At 34.4% G+C, this 24,591-nt stretch overlaps 1 protein-coding gene and 1 long non-coding RNA gene across 2 annotated transcripts in view; both read right to left on the bottom strand.

Annotated features, from left to right (window-relative positions):
• Positions 1–24,591, bottom strand: part of LOC125804773 (uncharacterized) — a 163,695-nt gene that overhangs the window by 118,521 nt on the left and 20,583 nt on the right. The gene's annotated exons all lie outside the window — the stretch shown is intronic.
• On the bottom strand, positions 12,354–15,122 carry LOC125804787 (uncharacterized). Its single transcript, XR_007440965.1, has 3 exons — positions 14,792–15,122; positions 13,362–13,405; positions 12,354–12,549 (listed from the first exon to the last, which is right to left on the bottom strand). It is a non-coding gene; the product is annotated as an uncharacterized LOC125804787 (long non-coding RNA).

The following is a 24,591-nucleotide window of genomic DNA, read 5'->3' as shown; positions in this document are numbered from 1 at the left end:
GCCCATGAAAATCCTGATTTTTTTTCTCCCATGTTCCTTGTGTACTGGCATGGATAGGGGCCCACTGACATTGAGAGTGAACAGGGCCCAGAATGCTCCTCTCTCCCTGGCTCCTCCTCCCTCGTGCTTTTCTCCAGTGTGTTTGTCTCGCTTCCCAGGATAGCCTTTGTTTACCCTGCCTGTTGTCTTCCTCGCTTATGCTTTGCGTGATCTCTGTTTCCACCCGTTTTTGCTTTACATTCGTTTTTGTTTCCCACCGTTTTTATTTTCCACCTGTTTTTGTTTACAACCCGTTTTTATTTCCCACCCGTTTTCGTTTTCCATAAGTTTTCGTTTTCCACCCGTTGTTATTTTCCACCCTTTTTCATTTTCCAACCGTTTTTGTTTTCCACCTATTTTCATTTTCCGCCCGTTTTTGTTTCCCATCCGTTTTTGTTTCCCACCCATTTTCGTTTTCCATCCGTTTTCGTTTTCCACCCGTTGTTATTTTCCACCCGTTTTTCGTTTTCCACCTGTTTTCATTTTCCACCTGTTTTCATTTTCCACCCGCTTTTGTTTTCCAGCCGTTTTTGTTTTCCACCCGTTTTCGTTTCCCACCCGTTTTGTTTTCTACCCATTTTTATTTTCCACCTGTTTCCGTTTCGGTCCATTTTTCGTTTTCCACCCATTTCCACCCACTTGGGCTGTGTGTTTATTTTTTCTCCTTTCATCTTGCTTTGAGATCTACTGTTCTGCAAGTTTGTTCATCAACATTCTGGGCCCGAGTAGGGAGAGGGGTCCATGAAAAATCCAGATTTTTTTTTCCCCTTGTTCCTTGTGTACTGGTATGGAGAGAAGCCCACTGACATTAAGAGTATACAGGGCGCAGAATTTGCTGCTACACCCCTGTGTCTCAGCATCTCAATCAGACTTTGACTAGGCCACTTCAAAACCTTCATTTTGTTGTTTTGAGCCATTCTGAGGTGCACTTGTTTGTATGCATCCGATCACTGTTCTGCTGCAGAACCCAAGTACGCCTGAGCTTAAAACAGTTCTACAAAGAAGATTGAACCAAAATTCCTCCACAGAGATGTCAAAGACTCATTGATTGCACTTTTTCACACAGAGACAGTTGGTTTGAATAGATTTTCTACGTTAATAAATACAAATAATACAAATAAATCAGTAGGAGGGCAAATGCCTTTTTTACATCACTGTATATGTATACTTTTTTTTTTTTTTGCAAATTTTAAAGATTCAAAATGTTTAAATCATTTATATTAATTATTTGCAAAGATCCCAATATTATTTTTTATGTTAAATTAATCAGATCAGCAGTAATTATAAATGTGTGTTTATTTGTGTACAGTAACACATTTTTTGCTGCCTTCTTTGCTCTTACACATGTTAATCACTTGAACACAAATGTCATTTTGTCAGTCTGCTCACATTTTAGTTCTTCACTTTCGTAAATATATAAGTACTCTATCATGCAAGATCTGCAGCCCAGTAAATAAAGTGTTAAAAATAATTACCACACCACAGTTTAACAGTGCTTTATTTTTATTCATGGCCTCCGTCACATATAATCAAAATAGACCTTCCCTTTAATTATATCCATTGCGTTGTTAACAGAAGGAGGATCTGACCATTTATTTCTGCACTAGCTTTAGTACATATAGAACATATAAACTCTCTTTATTACAGAGCTTGAAAGAGCAGTTGTTGGGGAGCCGAGTGGTCTAGCGGTCTAAATCACTGCCTCAATGAGCGGAAAGTCGCAGGTTTGAACCCTCGGTCATGCAGCTTTGTCATTGCGCTGCCGGCGCAAATGACAAAGATATCAAGATGCTGGATGCACACAACGCTCTCCACCACACATCTGTAGAAGAAGGTGAGGACTGAGCTCCCGAGTCCAGCTCGTCTCAGCCTCCTGAGGAAGTAGAGCTGCTGATGTGCCTCACTGAACAGAGTGAAAGTGTTGTTTGCTTCAGGTGAGGTTGTTACTGAGGTGCAAACCCAAATACCTGTAGCTGTCTACCACTTCCACCGCAGATCCTCCAATGTGCAGGAGGAGGTGAACATGCTGGCCTTATTTAGTCTGTATTAAATTTAGTCTCTGCACACTAGAGGGAAAGCCAGTCTCACCTACTCATTTAGTAGGCCCACCTTCCCTCCCCCAGATCAAGCTCTCATAGGCCACCGTCACCGAGTTTACAGAGTAGCATAACGGAGCAGAAGGAAAACAGATTTTGCCACTATACCCCAAGTACACACTTCATTCAATAAATGAAATGTCAGCAATAAAAGTTTATATTACTATGAATTTACAATCTGTTCCAGCTGCAAATCAATATATTCCTAAGCATAGTTTTGCCTTTTTGTGATATAGCACCATTAAACACTGATTTTGTTTTTGTACAGTCACCAAAACAGCATGTTCTATATAAATGACTGAAGAACTGAAGCTGAGAAACAGTTTAATTCCAGAAGCTGTAAGACTCTTAAACTCCACCAAGCCAACACACTGCACTGACACTTTACAAGGAGAATTACATATTTAAACAACACTATATTTTACCCACACTAAGACACTTCAACATGTTACTGCTGTTCATTTTATATTCATCCAAGATGCTACAGCAACACTTGCACTCTGGACTTCATGTTGCTTCTACTTTACTACTCTGCTTTATATTTAGTGTTCTTATCTTGACATCTATTTTATTTGATATCTTGATATCTTTGTCATTTGCGCCGGCAGCGCAATGACAAAGCTGCATGACCGAGGGTTCAAACCTGCGACTTTCCGCTCATTGAGGCAGTGATTTAGACCGCTGGACAACTCGGCTCCCCAACAATTGCTCTTTCAAGCTCTGTAATAAAGAGAGTTTATATGTTCTATATGTACTAAAGCTAGAGCAGAAATAAATGGTCAGATCCTCCTTCTGTTAACAACGCAATGGATATAATTAAAGGGAAGGTCTATTTTGATTATATGTGACGGAGGCCATGAATAAAAAATATTTTTAACACTTTTTTACACAATAAATGACTGAGCTTATTATTTACATATATTGATGAGATTAATTTTATACATAAAGTGAAAAAGTCTTTTGAATCCTTTATTATTATAATTATATTTAAATTGCCTTTTAAGATCTAAAAATAAGATATTATGTAGAGGAAAACTTTTTCACACCTCTGTATAGTGTGTGTGTGTGTGTGTGTGTGTGTGTGTGTGTGTGTGTGTGTGTGTGTGTGTGTGTGTGTGTGTGTGTGTGTGTGTGCGTGCATGCGTGCGTGTAATGTTTCATGCTTTGAAGCATCAGTGTTTGTCTCTGCTTTTGGGTGCTGTTTGGACTGTTGGTGGTTTTCGCAGCTCTGCTTAAGTCCTCCACACCCTGCTCTTTTACCCACTGCATGTGTGTGCTAGGCTGTATCTCTGCAGACCTCTCAGACCACCCTGACCAGAGTTCTCAGAAAAACAATCATCTCACTCATCTCAAACTTTCCACAGGATGCTCCGCTACTTCTCTCATCAGAAGTCACACGACAGCTTCAGCACAGCATGCTGATATATAATATAAAGGTAAAATATATTAATAATGTCTACAACAGAATATAAAGCATGATATTTAAGAATATATAGAAAGAACATGCATTATTTTTCTTAGAAAATCATCACAAGTGCCAGCAGAAGCACATTCATATTTCACTTTAACATCTGATGTAGATTTTACTCTGGTAAAGAATTCACTGATTAGCTATAACGTTTTAACAACTCCACATTCTAGTTTCTACACTCACTGCCCAAGTATTTTATAGTTCTATACTGTAACTTCTATTATACCAGTGGTTCTTGGTGATCTAAGCTTAATAGTTTTATTTCCTGAGAGTTACAAATATGTAAATATTGTAAATCAAATAAAACTGATAACTTTTTATGTTATCTTTAAACATCCTACTACTATTAGTGAAATTTCTTCACTACTAAACAGTCTACAGTAACTGTGAGTGCTATTATATCAATCTGGAAGCGACTGAGAACGACAGCAACATAGATATGAAGTGGTAGGCCATGTAAAATGTCAAGCCTTCCAAAAAACTCAGACTCAGACACAATCTCAGTCTTTTAGATTAACTTATTTATTTAGTTTAGTTTAGGTAATTAATGTTAACTCTTAGGTAAAGGCTGTAGATCCAAGGGTTTATGGACATAAGGAATTGGGGTAAACTGAGATGCTGGTGCTGTTGTAAGGCTATTCCATGGGGTACCCTAATTGTCTTTGCACACCTCCGCTCCTCACCTCGGGCATTGTGTTGTTAATCAAATGAAATCATGAAGCCTGGCCAAAAGGGCAGTTGACACCTCTTGCTTGAAGATGGGGCCAAAGGGAAACTGACCATCTTGCTTGAGGATGTCTACTAAGCTGAAGAATCTTTTTAAATGCTGGATCTGAAATGTATCTTGTTAATATGAAATGTGAATGTCTTTGTGTTTGGTATCATTTTAATGGTCTCAGTGTGAGAAGTACAATGGTCTCAATGAAGAAATGTTAAAGATAACCTTAATAAAACATCTCTGAACTTTGGGGGAATGTCTCCATTCTGGAGAGACACTCCCCGTCCTGCTCCTGATGGGTTTAGGATTGCCCCGTGATGATCAAAGGCCATGATGAACAAATGGTGGTGATAGTCGGTAAATAGTGCCAAATTCCAATCTCAATGTAAATTTGAGGTGTATTGTTCTGGTTGGATATTTAAGGAAAGCACAAAGACCTACTCTCTGAGTTTGTCTGTAACCAAGAGACCTCCCATGCTTTGCATGTAACCTCTATTTCAAATATACTACGCAATATGCTTAAATGCTATCTTGTTTTGACTTGGTCTTTTAAACTATTTTAAGGATATTGTTATGTTGTTTCATCCGGCTAATTAGGTCATAATAAACTGTTAATCATAAATCTGTAGTAGTTACTTTGTTGAGTCTTTTTCTAATAGGTCTTAGAGCCTAAGAGCTCTGTAGTCTGAGATTCTTTGAGTCTCTAGATTTTCATAGTTATATAGTGAGTTTCACTGGGTGCTATACTAAGCTCTTAACCGCTGAGGGGAATATGAAGTTTGAGTGTTATGTCCTGTAACTATTAATTTAGATTAAGTTCTGGACCGCTGAACATCTCAACCTAGGTGCCGGGCTGTTTTCACATGTTATGTAGTTTTGTTGGCTATGCCACACTCTAACCTCTGAGGGAAATAGATAAGATTGAGTGTTATGTTCTGTAACCGCTAGTGTAGACTAAGTTCTGGACCGCTGAACATCTCAACCCAGGTATCAGGCTGTTCTCACATGTTATGTAGTATTGTTGTCTAGCTTTTATGCCCATATCTCCTATCACTGAACTATTCAACAAGACCTAGTTTTATTAGATAGACTCTAATCTTAGTAGATGTGCTACTATTAATAGTTAACAGTTAATCTTTACCTAGTTGATAATTATAAATGGAGTCAGATTAGTTTAAATTAGTGTCTCACCTAAGTCTCATCTAAAAGTACCGGATAGACGGAATACGCATTAGGAGGACAAGGCATAGGCCTGTTGACTCCTCCCCTACACACTGCAAGTGGGTAGATGCCAGTGTTTCAGGGTGCCTCCATGTCTATGTTACTTTCTGGCTCTTTCTCTTTAGTTAGGCTGTTATATATAAGTAACTCTGGTAATGAGTAATGTTGCATATGATCTGTTCTCCATAAATCCATTCAAAACTAATTCCATCTAATTCCTCATGTGTATGACAGCACATGTGAGTCTCGGTTCTTCCCAAGGTTTCTTTCTCCTCCAGCTTTGAGGTAGTAGCTCCTTGCCTCTGTTGCTCACTGGGGATTGTTATTGTATTGTTGGTTCAGTGTTTTGTCTGATTCTCTGTCCTGCACTAAAGCTGATTTGTGACATCAGATGTAAAAAGCATTATTTTTTAAAGTACATTTCACTTGATTGAATTAATCACTACAGACGTCCAAACTTCATGTGGCCTTCAGTTCAGCTTAAGAACAGCAGAGTGTAGAAAGCTTCATGGAATGGGCTTCCATGGCGAAGCATTACCAAAATCAAGGCAGGCAAGCAGATACTGTACCTTCAGCAATATAGTGTAAATATATTGTATATGTAAGCAGATGCTTAGTTTGCAAAAAAAAAAGTTTCATTTGGTTTGCTTTCAAACTAAAATGTTAGTTTTGGTCCGTCTGTAAAATATACAGTTCAACACGATAGCACAACTGTTCTACTTTAACACTGGTTTCCTAAAGAAATGCAGAAATTTATCAAATCTTTACTTTAAATTCATTGTGAACAGACAATAGAGATTTACAGTAGTCAGGCTGCATGTTTTATCCAAATAAATAATATAAAAATATATATTTTTTTGTTAATGCTGTATTATAATTGCTTGTGTTGTATGTTTTGCTCTTATGGTATACCTCATTTTATTGGGTTTAATCTGTGTAAAGTAGATTTATAGCTCTATATTTTCTGTGTCTATATGGGTGTGAAGGTGTTATTGTTCCATTGCGGTTGGTGGCCGTATATTGACTGCATATTTAACACTTTATTTAGCAGTTTGTTTTTGTAGCAGTATATGTGTGTGGTGCTGAAGATGGTGTGTAAGATTAGGTTGCTCAGGGTGAGCAGAGGGCAGTAAAGTGTTAGGCCTCACAGTCTCACAGTGACTGGCTGTGCTTCTGTTTCTGTAGCAGCTCGAGGGGGAGGGAGGGGAGGGGTGCAGTGTGAGATGCTGCTGTATTTATATTGTAAGTGAATTGAATGGGATAAAAAGAGAACTGTTCAAAGACATAAGGCCTTCACATAAATGTGTGTGGATTTAAAGCTGTTTATATTGTCTGTTGGCCTTTTTTTGCGTAGAATATATTTAGTCCTCTCTATTCAGAATTTGCACCACTTCTTGTCTTGGGAAATAATATATTGGGTATTCACATGTGTATTTCTTTTATCTGCACTAGAACAACACAAACAAATAAGAAAAAAAGACAAATCAGATACAGATATCAGTCCACACAGAAATATAGAAATGGGCTGGACAAAAGCAATGATTCCCTTAATAATTAACTTAATATTTTGTAGCTCACCTTTTGTATTGAGACCAATAGAAGACCAATAGTGAGTTTAATTCATTACATTTCAGTGGTTTGGAAGGTTTCTATGTTTTTGATCCCAAGTTACTCATTTCTTCTTCAGTCCCCTTGACCCTACTAATTCTAGTAATTCTGATTCTAATAATAATAGAGTAATGTTTATACACATGTTTTATCTGCCAGAACATTAAAACCACAAAGGTAATGTGAATATCATTGAGTATGTAGTTCTAATCGCCCCTGTCCAGAGCTGAGATTTACATTTAAAGCTATAATTAGACAGGAAGCAGAAAACATGGACAAGGATAAGGATCTATACAACTGGGTCAGAACCTCTCCAGAACATCAGACAGGTCTTGTGGGTTGTTCCTGTTATACAGTGATCAGTACCGACCAATAGTACTCAAAGTAAGGGCCACCAGTCAACTGCTAACATGGTCATAAGTTTCCAGAGCCCAAGGTCTCACTGATGCTTATAGAGGACAGATATCACAACTTACAGGACACTTTGAGTAGCTGCTATAATATACTCTTTATTCCACTTAATAATTTCAAATCAGTAACAGTAATCAATTTCTGCATGTTTGATAAAAGATTTGGAGGACATGAAGTGTTTGATTTATATGCAGTAAATTAAAGATTTTACAACAACGCAGTGTATTGTGGGATTTTAGGACACGGATACTATGGCAGATACTACATCTGGTGGCATGGTTCGGTTTTGTTTACTTAATTTAATGTACAATCCGCTGAAATGGTGAATGCTTACTGTGTTATCAAGTGCCACAATTGCTCTCAGGACCGTAAGGTGAAACGTATTGCAATTGGAGTGCGTTTTTTAGCTTCCCAGCTTGGAAGCAACTTGGAGGATCACAGGTAAACAACATTAAACAACATCACCCAATGTGGTCTAACTGAAAGACAATAATAAAACACAAATATATTAGCCTTACTGTTTTACACTCATCACCAGAAACATTTCATAGTAGTGTTTTGTTTAGGTTAGCTAGTTATAACTTATACATTTAAGCTAGGTTAGCTAGTGAACTTAAAGCTAGGTTAGCTAGTTATAACTAATAAATTAAAGATAGGTTAACTAGTTATAACATAAAATAAAGCCAATTTAGCTAGTTATAACCTATACATTTAAGCTAGGTTGGCTAGTTATTTGTAACATAAATTTAAGCTAGGTTAGCTAAAGGCAAAAGCAAAAGGCCAAGCTCAAGCCCATAAATTCCCACATTTTTTTCAAGGTAACGCTCCTTTGCTTCTTTAAGGAATCTTGCACTTGCTTTTCGCAGGGTCCATTTGTTTTGGATGTGTGTCCTAAAACATGGAGGGCACTACCCAGAATGCAACACACTATTATGCAGTTGCCCACACTTTATTAGATAGTTTTCTCCCTATCCTTCTATAACGGTCTCTAACACTTTAATGCTGTCCAACACTCTACTGAGTTTCTCATCTACTGTTAGAAGTGCAAAGCGGGAGCGACTTCACACTAATGCTTATGTGATTAGAATGGGATGTCATAAGAATTCATGTAGTTGTAATGTGTAGATGTCCTAATACTTTTGTCCATAGAGTGGATGTGTGTAACAGAATGCCTGTGTCAGCAGCAGAAAAACTTGTTAGTAGGGGAGGAGCATGTGGATTGGGGGAGGTGCATGTGGAGTAGGGGTGGAGCATGTGGAGTAGAGGAGGAGCATGTGGAGTAGTGGAGGAGCATGTGGAGTAGTGGAGGTGCATGTGGAGTAGGGGAGGTGCATGTGGAGTAGAGGAGGAGCATGTGGAGTAGTGGGGGAGCATGTGGAGTAGTGGAGGAGCATGTGGAGTAGGGGAGGTGCATGTGGAGTAGGGGAGGTGCATGGGGAGTAGTGGAGGAGCATGTGGAGTAGTGGAGGAGCATGTGGAGTAGGGGAGGTGCATGTGGAGTAGGGGAGGTGCATGGGGAGTAGTGGAGGAGCATGTGGAGTAGGGGAGGTGCATGTGGAGTAGGGGAGGAGCATGTGGAGTAGTGGAGGTGCATGTGGAGTAGGGGAGGAGCATGTGGAGTAGTGGAGGAGCATGTGGAGTAGGGGAGGAGCATGTGGAGTAGGGGAGGAGCATGTGGAGTAGAGGTGGAGCATGTGGAGTAGAGGAGGTGCATGTGGAGTAGGGGTGGAGCATGTGGAGTAGGGGAGGAGCATGTGGAGTAGGGGAGGTGCATGTGGAGTAGGGGTGGAGCATGTGGAGTAGAGGAGGAGCATGTGGAGTAGAGGAGGAGCATGTGGAGTAGGGGAGGAGCATGTGGAGTAGGGGAGGTGCATGTGGAGTAGGGGTGGAGCATGTGGAGTAGAGGAGGAGCATGTGGAGTAGAGGAGGAGCATGTGGAGTAGGGGAGGAGCATGTGGAGTAGGGGAGGTGCATGTGGAGTAGGGGTGGAGCATGTGGAGTAGGGGAGGAGCATGTGGAGTAGTGGAGGAGCATGTGGAGTAGGGGAGGTGTATGTGGAGTAGGGGAGGAGCATGTGGAGTAGAGGAGGAGCATGTGGAGTAGGGGAGGTGTATGTGGAGTAGAGGAGGAGCATGTGGAGTAGAGGAGGAGCATGCGGAGTAGGGGAGGAAAAGCCCTGACTTTAGAACGCAGATTGAGAAACGGCCATGGACTGAATATGTGCTGAAGCTTGAGGAACTTAGATGCCCCCTTGTGGTGGAGCTCAGAACTGCAATCCTGACTTTTCCATAGTCGTTTGTTGGGATTGGGTTACTTTGAGGTTAAAAGTTTATATACAGTCATATGCAAGATTTTGGACACATATGGTCAATTTTTTTTGTTTTGTCTTGTTTTTTTTTCAGTAAAGGTTCACATAATTTGCAGAGACACATTTCTGTACATTCTAAATCATATTAATCGCTTACGTTTTGTATGTTAAGTATAGAAAATATTAAAAATACTTAGATGTGACATCTGAGTGCAGAGGTAATGTTTAAACCAGTGTATATTAGGAAGTTCTTCTTTAACAGGCTAAAAAAATCTGTGTTCTCTGCTGAGTTTCTTAAATACTGTTAGAACTGCACAGGGGGACTGACTCCACACTACTGTTTATAAGGTTTAGAATGGGATTATCATGTGTAGGTGTCCTAATGCTTGTGTAAAGGTAATGGCACAATAAATATAGTCTGTCTGATTTTTTTTATTTATTTATTTATTTGCAGATAGTGCGTTCATCTTTTTTGACAAACAAAATAACCAAATGCATCCATTTAACAAAAATCCAAAATTCGCCAATATTTGAATATATCTTGACCAAAAAAGGCAGAAAGAATACAGAATAAATAATGGGTCACATAATTTAGTCAGCATTTTGTTTGGACTTTGTCCACCCACTTTGAAACTCTATATATCTTGTCCGAGATAATGTACCTACTGTGATGTGTATTAAATACATTATGAGACATTTAGTGAGAAACTGTGACACTATATATTTTATTTATTTATATGTATTTATATACTTTAAAAGATCCGCAATAGACTTTTTTTCTGCGATTTGAACTAAGACACATAGTTTTCAGCACCATGGACAGCTGCACAATTCTGTTTCAGCACCCTGGACAGAGACACATTAATAAAAATAATAATAATTTAAAACGTTTTTTTAGACATAAAGTGGACAAAGGGATGCATATAGCTGTACATATTTATACCATATTTATCAACTATGACAACGGTCTTCAAACTGTGGTACATGTAACACTAGAGGTATGTAAGGCTTTCCAAGGTGGAAATAAAGAAAATGTGCTGCATGCACAAAATATTAATAACATAAATCTCTACAGTTTTCACCTGTAATTTCACAATGTAGCAGTCCATATATATGTTTGAAAACATAACTGTTATAAAACCCAAGAGATTAGACAATAAACGTATTGTATTGTGACCTTAACACTATAATTTAATGCAGCATTACTCATAATTTTGTTTTTGTTTTTCTTGCTGCTGTAAATGCAGATTAGCAGCATATGTCTGTCTCTAAAAACTCAGTTACCTTTGTTTGTGTAAACTATTTGAGCCAAAGTCAATACTTCAGATCTGCTGTTTTAACCATTGGATAATACAGAATATAAAGTTCATTATGAAAAAGCAGCTGGTTTTCTGAAAATAAGCTGCATTATGTATTTACAGTGTTGTTCTTTTTACAGTAGTAAGTTAGTAAATTAGTGCTTATTGATCAAGTAATTGCTGCTTGTCTAAACACATGTTTAGAATGAACACTATTAAAGCAACGTGCTGTATAATTATAATCATTGTTGCAGAAAGTGTGAGAAGCTATGGTGCCCTCTTGTGGACTGCTTTAGATTTCCTCAGGTCAATTAAAGAGCACTGTGTCTGATCACTGATCATATTTCTGAATTGTAGGCCTGACACAGCCCTATAAATATACAGAAATGTTGTATCTTTACAGGTAAAACCGAGCAATTACACACAAGAATGTTCAATATGATATTAATGTATATGATTCAATATGTTAAAGATTGTATCAAAATAGGAAAAAACCCAAGAGAGCATTAGTATGAACAGAACAAAATAGAATCATAAAACTGTGATATTTTTATTTCAAAAAGAACAGAAAGTATTACAGGAAATAAAACGATAGATAGATTTTTATTAGAACTCAAATATAATTGCTAATTTAGAAGCAGAATTTAATACAAGGCACTTGAATTATAATTTAGCAACAGGAAACATTATGGAAAATACAACAGAGAACGTAAAACTATGGAGCTTAAAACCTGAAGCTTTTAAATCTGTATTTTGTATATTTAAACATAAATGCACCTGACTTTTTAATAAAGTTTACATATGTTGCAATAATGTTTTTCTTTTGTTTGATTTTTCTTGTAATATTGTTAAATTTACTGCTTAGAAATGTATTTCAAAATAACTTTTAATTTTGAGCTTAAAAAAGTCAAATGAGAAACATCCGGTTGAATTAATGTGTTATATTTATGTGTTTTTTTATTATTATTATTATTAAAAATTATTTGGAAATGTGTGTTTTTATTTATTACATTTTCAAGTTGAAGTTTTTTTTTAAAAGTCAAGAACATTTTCTTTAAATATAAAATGGAGATTTAAATACTTATCTCTGCTTTTAAGCTCCATATAAAACCCAGCAGTAAAACAGTTACAGGTACAAAAACATCAATACTGACCCCACACTGCCACACTGAAGCACAAAACACAGAATTAAAAATCTCAGATGGTTCTCATATAAAAATAAAGCCTCAGAACTTTAGTTTCTAGCGTCGTGAGCGATAAGCGGCTGCATGGGAGACTTGAGAGTAAACCAATTCTTCAGGCTTCTCCTTCTTCACTCTGGAGGTTTTCTTGTCAGTAATTCGTATTGGAGCGTAATTCACTTCATCATCTTTATGGTTCTGTGCAAATAAACACAATTACAATTACTGGAATTATTTAACCATTATTTCATGAGTTACTTCATGTTGCCTAATTGATGCTACAGACCACCAATCTCTCGAAATATGAATAAAAAGGTTTCTGTTTTCTTCTAAACAAAATAGAAACTCGTTTAAACTGCAAAAAATAGGTAATAAAAATTATGTTTCTGTGATCTCATCTATTTTAAAATGTAACCATCCCAAACCAAACTGAGGTCCAGTGATGAATGAGGAGAAGCAGCTGCAAAGATTTTGGTTGAAACCCCAAAACTGTCAGTTAATCGTTTAACTAAAGCATTAATTACAGATTTCTATACAAAAAGAAAATCCCTTTTTTTAGCTGGCTGCAAAACCAACCAAAAAATCTAAAGTTTAAAAGTTTGTTAAATAAACTGCAACATTTTCAGGATTTAAAAAAGAAATACTGTTGTTATGTTGAAATATCACTTTCAAATACTTTCAAAGTTTATAACTGCATAAAGTACAAAAAACACATTAATTTTACTGAAATAATACTGAAATCATTTAAAAATACCCATGAGTCCTGTATTCATAATGCATTATGAATATGTTTATAACAGCAGCTGCAAAGACATGGGTTTAAATCCCAGAACTATTCAGGTAATCCAAGTCAAGCCTCAGATTAAAACATTATTTACTTATTTCTATATTTAAAAAACAGCAAAATTGCTGCTTTGAAAAAAATAATCTTTACACATAAACCATTACATAAAAAATGTCCCATAAAAGATATTACCGTAACTAATAAATGATACATGTATAAGAAATACCTGGTTTGGAGCTCTCTCATTAACAGCACCCTCCTGAAGTTTGTCTGTAGATGAAAAAAATCCAAATTATCATTAATTATCTCTATTTCATAAAAAAAAACAGTTTAAAATTAATAAAAAATATTCAGCATTGTAGATCTCAATGAACATTTACCTCCAGATTTTCTCATTTTACAAATCATAATGGCCTGAACACAAATTACAAGCACACACACCCCCGAAAACACGCCGAAGAACAGCAGCAGAGGGAGTTCAGATTTAGCTGTAAGACAAGAATTATACAGCAAAAAACAAGATGAGTACCAGTATTTATTTTCTGTTAATTTAATCTATTATTGGTTAAGTAAAATATATAAATCTGTTTCCAAAGTTCTGCATAGTTGAATTACAGCAAATACAGCCAGTATTTTATTGAATATCCAAACCCAACAGTAAATATATAGATGTGTTCTCTGAGATTTAAATGGAAAGTAGATGATGGTAAAATAGTGTTGAATCTATAATTCTATAAGGATTAATTTTCTTCAAATTTACCTGCATGTGTAATTCAAATACACATACTATATGAATATAATGTAGTAAAAACTAAATATTTTACAGAAAAAGCTTCTGAAATCTTTTAAAAGTATGTATTTGTCATTGTACAATATTAACAGTTACTTTTGTTGCATTAAATTGGGGTCATTAATTAATGGCAGTTTAATCAATGACTTATTAATGACAGAGGATTTTACAACAAACTTTGCTCACATATATGAAGACATACAGCTCTGGAAAAAATAAGAGAACACGTCAGTTGCTGAATCAGTTTCTCTGATTTTGCTATTTATAGGTATATGTTTGAGTAAAATAAAAATTTTGTTTTATTCTATAAACTACGAACAACATTCTTCCCAAATTCCAAAAGAAAATATTGTCATTTAACACATTTATTTGCAGAAACTTAGAAATGCCTGAAATAAGTAAAAAGATGCAGAGCTTTCAGACCTCAAATAATGCAACAAAAAAAAAAAAAACAAGTTCATATTCATAAAGTTTTAAGAGTTTAGAAATCATTTGGTGGAATAACCCTATTTTTTAATCACAGTTTTCATGCATCTTGGAATGTTCTCCTCCACCAGTCTTACACACTGCTTTTGGATAAATTTATGGCACTCCTGGTGCAACAATTCAAGCAGTTCAGCTTGGTTTGATGGCTTGTGATCATCCATCTTCCTCTGGATTATATTCCAGAGGTTTTCAATTTGGTAAAATCAAAGACACTCGTCATATTTAAGTGATCTCTTATTTTTTTCCAGAGCTGTATATCTTTTTAAAAATGGTTTAACATTTTTTCACCATTTATTGATACAGTGCTGGTAAATAGTACAACTGTTAAAATATTCACAAATTTGGTAGAATGTAAATTGCACCAAAAAAAAAGCACTTACTCAAGCATACTGTTGTCCCATTGCCAATAATGATCCTCCCACAGGCCTCCACAGCGCAGTAGTAAGTTGCAGCATGGTGGTTGTTGGGGATGTTGGTGGAGAAGTTGTACACACTGCTGTGTTTAGAAGAGCTGATCTCACACTGACGGCTGCTGCTGCTGCTGCTGCTGCTGCTGCTGCTGCTGTTGTGATGAGTGAAGATGATTTCAGGAAAGGATGATCCTGCAGCAGATCTGATCCAGAACACTCTCAGTTCTGCTGATCTGATCTCAGAGAGAACCGTACACTGAAGATTCACTGCTTCTCCTGGAGGAACCGACTGCAGTGCTGGAGTCTGGAGAACTGAGATATCTGAAGGTTCTGTAATGTCATGTAACAGTGTGAGATTTAAAATGTAGTTGTTTTTTTTGTTAAATAAAACTATTAACTGTGCAGATGTACAACATTGGTTTCAAATATTTCATTTAACATTAGAAATATATGAAATTTCTCTAAATCTACTGAAAATATACCTTTGAAGATACCACCCCACTGACTAAAGCACTAAAGCCCCAGTTATGTATTTCTTCTTCAAAGTGTATAAAGTAATACCTAATATTATTATAATTAGCATGATATAGCAGTGGGCACATCATGCATTAAATAAATCTTCTTTTTTTAAGCACCTGACAGACCTGATACATTTTCTACATTACATTTCATGGAAATTATGTATCACTTTATTCAGATGGTCCATTATAGATGCTTCATAGATTCTCAACTAATATTTAAATAACATTTTACTGCAAGTCTAAGGTAAATTTAAAGGATTCTCTATATTCTCTCCTAAAATTCTAATGATAGGTTTAGATTTAATGTTTATGTTAACATTAAGGTAATGGCTAGGTTTTAGGGTTGATTCATTATTGAGGTTAGGGTTAGCCTTAGGTTTAGAGCTAGGTTTAAGGTTTATATTATAGTTGATGTATGGTTGAGGTTAGGGTTAAAGCTGGATTAGGGTTAGATTTAAGTTTTAGGTTAAGATTAAAGTTAAGCTTAGGTTTTAAGGTTGATTAATGGTTGAGGTTATGGTTAGTGTAAGAGGGTTAGGTTTAGGTTCAGGGTAAATGTTTAAGTTAAGATTAATATTAAGTTAGGTTTTAAGGTTGATTCATGGTTATGGTTAGGGTAAGAGTCAGGTTTAGGGTTAGATTTAAGGGTTAGGTTTAGGTTAAGATTAAGGTTTAGCTTAGGTTTTAGGGGTTAGGTTATGGTTAGGGTGATGTTTAGGTGTAGGGTTAGGTTCTAAAGAGAATCAGTTTAATGTTATTTGAATGTTAGTTGACCATCCAAATAATCATTATCAATAATTGTTCTACATTAGTATCAGTAGAAACAATACACTGTACAAGAGACTGACATCAAACAATAGATTTATAAATATGAAATATATTTTTTAAATATCCAGCTATCACTTATTTTCATATTATTTCAATCAAGTAATCAAGTGATTACCTGTCACAGTTAAGAATATGCTGTTTGAAAATTTCAGTGTTTTTTCTTCACCGGTTCCACAGAAGTACATCCCCTCATCTTCTTTAACAACATTTTCAATAGTGAGAGCAAAGCCTGTCGTATCTTTCTGCACTTTAAATCTTGACTGGTTAAACTGAGGTGATAGTACTGCATCCTTGTTGTTTCCTTGTAACTTTAAAGCCACTTCCAGTGGAGAATGCTCCAGTCTCTGCTTGTACCACATCCTAACCTCTGCACTGGACTGGTCTCCAAGTGAACAGTGGAGATGAGCAGCTTTTCCAAGTTCAACTGAGAGAACCAGCGGCTGTGGATTTAGAGCTGCTTGAGAAGAACCTGTAAAAAAAGTTCAGTCAACAATAAAATCCTGGAAAGCCTGAAATCCAGTGGTGGACAAAACACCCAAACCATCTACAGTAATTTATTTAAAGTAAAGATACTGAAGATAAAATACAGCACTACTCCAATAAAATTAGCCCTTCCGTTAGAGCGCCACTTCAGGAAAAGTACACGGTTATCAAACTATCAGAAGTAAAATTATTCAAAATAAAACTATTTAAACCATGATTATTATTGTGCTATTTTCGAATAACGAATTAAGTATTAAAATGTTATAATGAAGGCATTACCTGATTAGATTGTTTTTACTCAGACTGCACTGTCACTTTTGATAAACTGTTTTAATATAATGTAATTAATTGAGCCCTTACAATGGATAACCACATACAATATGCCAAACTTTTCTCAGTTTTCTCACTTTCTTTCTTTTTTTCTTTCTTCAAAAATATTTGTAATTTTTTTTTATTTAAAATAAACCTTACATTAAATTGAAATTGATTAAATAAAATAAAATAACTCAATCATAAGACCCCCCCCCCCCCCCCCGCCCCCCAAAAAAAAAAAAAAAAAAAATGTTGATAAATGGGATAATCATTAGAAGGGCACTAATGTATATTTAAAAAATGTCATCAACATAAATCATCAAGTGCAATAAATTGTAACAAACAATTTTATTTTATGTATTTTAAGCTGTAAATACAGATCATTTCTTACTACACTGCCCTTGCACTGGGCAGCTGCTGTGTGTCCAACAGGTCAAAACAAGTTCTGGATCCAGATTGCTGAGCTTATTTTGATATTGATTATTTTAATACACTTATAAAGTAATTATAAAATTGTGTTTTATATGTAGTGGAGTGAAAAAAATTCAAATACTTAAAGTAAAGTACAGATACACAAAAAGCTACTAAACTATTTCACATTAATCATTAACATTACATTACTGTCAACCAATACTGAAATATAATTTCTAAAAAAAAAAAAAAAACGACCCAGCATCACAATCCATAAAAATCAATATTTATATATATTTATATATATAACTATATATATATATATATGTTTATTATTGATTATTTTATGTAACTTACATATTTTGTAGAGAAGTAAGATGAGAACTGCAGCCCGAGTCGTCCTGAACACAGCCATAGCTAAAACCTGAAGCACAACGATTAAAACCAAGCAACTGAACATCACACCAAACAGTATTAGCTTTTCAGATTCTTCTTCTGAACCTCATTGGTGATCTAAAATCACATGATTGCTTCAGTCAGCTTCACTCATAACCTTGTTTGGTGTTTTTAACTCTCTGTGTGAGTGCTGATATCAGTTCCTGGAAAATAAACTCTGCGGTGGTCATATGTGTTATCTGTTGTAATCTGTAGATTAAACTATATTAAGGTTTTTGATAATTAATTGTGTAGATCATTGATGTTCTTTACAGTTAAAAAGTGAAATTATTTTGCAAATCTATAGAGTTTCTATAGAGAGTTTTTGTTTATTTTAACCCCCATTCTGGCAGATTTTTTTAGGAGACTGTATTTATTAACCTGAAGTCACTTTAGGCCCTAATATATATATATATATATATATATATATATATATATATATATATATATATATATATATATATATATATATATATATATATATATATATATATATATATTATTGATTATAACTCCTAATAATTTAGTTTATTATACTGTAATGAAGGTAAATTATTCAGTATGCATTAACAGTTCTATTGTTTAGGTAAATAGTTCAAGAGTTTAGAAAATTTACAGTCTGACAATTTATTAGTATGTAAAAATTTAGTTATTCAGCAAAAAAAAAAGAAATATATAACTAATTCTTTATCTTTTGTAGGCTACATAAAGCAAAGTTTCCAGTATTAAATCAACATTAATAAAATAAATAAATAAAAGAACACACAGTGTTATTTTTACAGTTGCAGTGTTGAATTTATCCTGGTAAATATGTTTTGTTGTGAAGGACACCTTTGAGACAGAATAACTGCATTTATATTTTATAACTATAATACACATGTATTATTATATTTAATTGTTTTATTTAATCATGAATATGATGCCTGGTGCTCTGTTAGACCAGTTATCAGTGTCATTTTTGGAGTTGCATAAAACATAATATACACAGAGACTTCATAACACATGTATATACATGGAATAATGTATTTAAAAAGCAGTATTTGGATTTGTATCAGTAGCTTCTATGAGTAGACATTCTATGAAGTGCAATGAATGATTTTAAGGCCTAAAACTAAAGTAGTAAAACATTCCAATCTATTAATAACATCTTCATTAAGCTATATTCAGTAGATGTGCTATATATTGGAAATAATATTTATTCATGCCTTATATAACAATTTTCCCCTTTGAAGTTTTGTGTACAATATTCAACACTCATTCCTGTCTTATAATACATTCCTTATTGCATGCAGAACTGCAAACTATTTAAATAAAATAAATATAATATAATATAATAATAATACAAGTTCAAATAATGTACATTACAAGTGAATTTTCCAATGCTCATAAATGTGTTATAAAGTCTCCATGCAGATATGCATAAGTTGGAGTGGACTTCTTTAAGGCACCAGCTTTATTATTTGAGCATTTTCAGGGCAATGAGTTAACAAATGTATTTCATGCATTTATCTGATTAACATAAATAATGACTTACTCATAGCATGTAAAAGTAAATAGATAAAGCTTTATTATGTGCATATACAAAGAGTTATTAAGAAACAAATCCTTGCATATAGTCAGAAATAAACAGTAGAATCATCTTTCAGCTTCATAAGCAAGTAACAATTTAGTTCCCTTTTCAATACATTTTTCAATATGTTATTACAGATTCATTACACAGCACAATCTCTGTGTGGATTATAAAAAGATAAATGTTATGGATGAACATAAATCAACACATCTAATGTTTCAAAGCACAATAATGACATAATACTAGCAGAGTAAATCACAAAAAGTAAAACATCAAAAGTAATTAGTTTATGATATAAAAATATTTTTTAGAAAGCAAGAATTCAAAATAAAATGCAGAACAGACGTTTCTTCCCCCTTAACTTTTTTTCATAATAATAAAAAGTTTTAAAAGACGTGGTTTGCAAAAAGATTTTATTTAAAAATCTAACTCTCTTACCCCTTTACTGTAGTCGCTCATCCAAAATGTCGGGTTTCTGAAAATGTCTTCTTTAGTTTTGTACTGAAGCTGTGTATTTATGAAGCTTTAGTAATTTAATATTTAATTTAGCTTTTCTGTCCCATGATTTAGGATTTTTTTAAATCTAACTGTACAACAGTACAATACAACTTTAAAATGTGTTTAAATGAAGCATTTTTAAATTCAGAGCTCTGAATCATCAGCCCTATTCTACAAAGCTCTGAAGAGGAATGACAGTCTTATTTTAAACAGATAATGTAGAAACTCGCTCCACAATCTAAAATTCAGTTTCCACTGTTCCACATCACACCATATCAGACAGTGTCTAAACTAATGAGAGCGTCGGCCACGTGTGAAAGATCGTACAGATAAAACCCTGCAAAACTGTCTTCTAACGCCTTCATTTAGAGACACCTGACACCTTGTTAAAAAAATAAAACCTTCTACAATCGCACAGTTTAAACTCATCTTTAACCCAGCACCTCACAGTTTTGCCCTTTAACACAGATTCTTTAAATGATTCTTTAAGTGATGCCTTGGAAGAGCTAAGGCAAATAAACCAAAGTAGTTGTTTTAAAGCAATTTATATGCATCCGCTTCTATTATAAATAGGCCTATGGTTTTTATGGCACTGATTTGCAGTCAGCACTGACTGACGTGTATAAAATAAAATGGTTTAACATTTCCAGAAATTATTTCTTGCTGACTCAAGTTTATATTTCAACTCAACTCCAACCAATCAGAAATGAGTGAAAGTAAGGGATGCACACAATATTAGACAATTAAAATCATTCAGCTAAAAATGGCAAAAAAAAATACAAAAAAACACATAGGTGTTTGGTTGATCGAGTAAAAATTGATCAAGGAAAAATTACACTAAACAATATTGTGTATACATATTTTAAATTTGTAGTTTTTAAATTGCTTTTAAATTGCATTTTTTTAAGGTTAGTTAATTTTGCAATGGTGTACAAATGGCAAAAATGTGGCATCCAGTGTTTGTGTCATCCAGGGCTTTGGACAAATATTTTTTTTTGTTGAGTTTAGGTTTTGACCAATAATGCTTATATTGGTGCATCGCTAATGAATGTAAATGCTAAACTACTTTTGCTCATCTGCAAAAATAAAAAATACAATAATTTCACAAACTCGTGAGGCAAACGCAAGAGATGATGGTTAGCGAGTTTGATAGGCATCATCGACTGTGAAGTAGCTCACTTCAGAGTACACACTGTCTCCTGAGTACCTTTTCTTCATTATCAGCTCTACAGTATCCTGGATACAATAAACACAAACACAAATCAACCATAGAAAATTATTTTCTAATTATTTTAGTTTCAATATTTTTTAAAACACATGATAAATCAATGAAGGAAGAAAAGGACACGAGCAGTACCTGACTGTCCACATTCTCGTACAGTGAATCTTGTTGAGGTCTCACTACAATGGAAAAATAAAAATCCAGTTATTTATGGAGTTAAATCAGAGATTTAACTCATTTATTAATTTAACTTTTACAACAAAACATATCTACACTTACCATTGAAGATTAAAACAGATAGAACAATGATCACAACCACACACAGTCCCAGAGCTGCTCCGAGATAAAGCACAATGAGATCCACAGGCCCCTCTGAAAGACAGAAATGAACTTACAAGTTGTCCGAACAATGTTTGTTACCTTTGTGTTACTTATAAACATTAGAATAATTGTTTTAGTTTTAATATACAGCTCAATTATAAGAAATGATGATTTAATAACTGTTAACCTTTCGGGTTATTATTAAATTTACTAACACCCTCAATTTGTCCCCAGCAATTTAACCCACAGAATAAGCTTATCATTTACGTTTACTTGGATGTTCATTAATAAAAAAAACATTAAAAATTAAGTGAGAAACAACTGCTCATTTAAATATTGTAAACATGACTGATGATAAGACACTAACAAATGAAACTAACAACTGACTATTATCTGTAACTTTACTCAAATAAACCTCCCTAATATTCATTCTCCAGTCTATGATTTTACCTTCACTACATAAATAATCAATAATAATTCAATTACTCAAGTTCACTGGTGTTCCATTCCCGACAATGATCCTCCCACAGGTGGCCACAGCGCAGTAGAAAGTTCCAGTATCGCTCTCATCGGTGATGATCTTGGAGAAGTTGTACACACACTGACGGCTGCTCCTGCTGAAGTTATGAGTGTGGATGATTTCAGGAGAGGATGATCCTGCAGCAGATCTGAACCAGAAGACTCTCAGTTCTGCTGATTGGTTCTCAGGGTAGACGGAGCACTGCAGATTCACTCGCTGTCCTGAAGGAACTGATGCTGAGACTGGAGTTTGGATCACTGAGATGTTTAATTGGGGATGACCTGATCAATAAAATAAATAAACATGAGTTTAGCCTAAATAATGTGATTGTTAGATAAAATACAAAACAATGAGATTCTACAAATACAGTAGAATGTGAAATTAACATCTTGACATGGCTTTGTGGATTTCATTATGATTTATGTCCATAAGAGTACTACTGAAAGATACAGTTAAGTAGCAACCCAAACGGTGTTTACACATGACATCCTAATAAAACAGAAGTGCAAAAATATACATAGTAGAATAAAGAGTAGATAGAAAGAACTTAACATAAGATATAAACCTACAATATAGTACTCAGAAAATATGCATAATCTGGAAATAAATGGGTAATATATGTATATCATTTACAATATGTATATAACAGCAGTACAGGAAGCGTTTACATATATATATATATATATATATATATATATATATATATATATATATATATATATATATATATATATATTTATTAATGTACATGTTTTAAATGAGTTTACACACACACACACACACACACACACAAATCTTACCTTGCACAGCTAAAAATGTTCCATTAGAAAACTTCAGTACATTCTTATCCAGAGATCCACAGAAGTACATTCCCTCATCATCTTTAGTAGCGTTTTTAATCATCAGGGAAAAAAGTTCCTTTATTTCGAATCTGTTGGATAATTTTGTGGGTTCTTTGTTATCTAATTGAACTACCACTTCTTGAAGTTCCTGTCCTGCTCTTTGTCTGTACCAAACCCAAGTCTTAGGTCTTTGACCAGCATTTTCTTCTTTACAGATAAGAGTTACAGTTTTACCAGAATCAACTGAGACAAATGACGGCTCATTAGAATCCACAGCTTCAGCAGAATCTGGAAGATAAAAGAAATTAAATCTCAAATAAGAATAAAAAAGTGGCTGACATTTTAACAAACACAGTTAACCACAAACTCATAAAACAAGTACAAATGACCAAAATAAAGCGTAAGAAATTCAAACACTTACAGACTATCTGGAAAAACAGAAGGAAAATCCATATCAGAGACATTTCTGTAAAATAAACTCCAGAGATCTTCACTGAAGCAAACTTGAAAAGAAAGTAACTGACCAAAGAGCCAAAATCACTAAAAGGAAAATAAGCTGAAGCTGATTGGTTGGGGGAGTCACATGGGTTTTTCTTTCTTTTTTTCTGTTTTAAAGATTGCTTGATAAAGTAATGTTTAGCCACTAGAAGAGCTATTTGGAGCATTATGAGCTGTTTAGCTGCAAAAATATGCTGTGATAAAAAAAAACATCTTCTACCTTTTGTGTTTCCTAAATATATACACTTTCATTTATTAATAATGATCATCGATTATTTACATATATGAATGTGAACATTAATGTGTTTCTAATTTAATATTTTCTTAAACTATGTACAACACTGTTCATTTGCTTATAGATATATAAATTTCTCTTCTTGCTTAAACCACAATACATACATTCACAGAGACTAATCACAGGTAAATCACACCTGTTGAACACATTTGTGTAACAATATTATCATCTTTATCTATCCATATATTCATCTTCATTTCCCCAAAAACATTCTCTATCTAGTGGAGGTTTTAGGCTGTCTAATGGCTTTCTTAATGTTATGTCATTCATAAAGTTGTTTTGACGAAAAGTGCCAAGATCATTTGTGAGTTTGCTAATTTGTTAATGCACCCCTGTTTATTCCTTAAAAGGTGCAGCAGTTTCGTCTAGACACCTGTAACTGCTTCACTGTTTAAGTTGTAATGAAAATGTACAATAATCTAACATTAGAGTGATTGTGTCAATATGCTCCAGCATTTAAGGTGGAACTGAAACTACGAGGTTCTTACCAACTTGAACGTAACTAATGCATTACTTTTTAAAGTGGAATGGAATAGTAGGAAACTTATTGGTGTGTTTAAGATTGTGATTAAGTATTTTTGCATGTTCACTGTGGTGCTGCCAAGCTTTTCATAGTGATATATGAAAATATCAGCACTGTATTGTTTTACGATATTTTTGGTTGATATACTGTACAGACTTTTTAATTAGTAGTTTATAAGTGAAAAATAATGATGTCAGACAATGGTTGTGTTAAAACCCTGCCTACTAGGAGGCAGTATTGTACAGTATTTTGTGTAAAAATAAAGTAAACTTTGCTTATTTAAAGCAAAAAAATACAGATACAGATAATTATTAGTGTACATGTAAATAATGAAGTCAGGCAGTTGTGTGTTCTGTTTAAACCCCACTAATTAGGAAGCAGTATTTTTAAGCATTTTGAGTAAAAACTTTTCTAATTTAAAATGATTTTAAAAATGTGAAAGTGTGTTATCTCATGCAGTATATCGCCTTGCATACACTTCCACAATATAT

This window comes from Astyanax mexicanus, chromosome 10, assembly GCF_023375975.1.
Source record: "Astyanax mexicanus isolate ESR-SI-001 chromosome 10, AstMex3_surface, whole genome shotgun sequence".
Classification (NCBI taxonomy): domain Eukaryota; kingdom Metazoa; phylum Chordata; class Actinopteri; order Characiformes; family Acestrorhamphidae; genus Astyanax; species Astyanax mexicanus.
The sequence above is the reverse complement of the archived record's forward strand: the minus strand, read 5'-3'. Positions and strand labels throughout refer to the sequence as shown.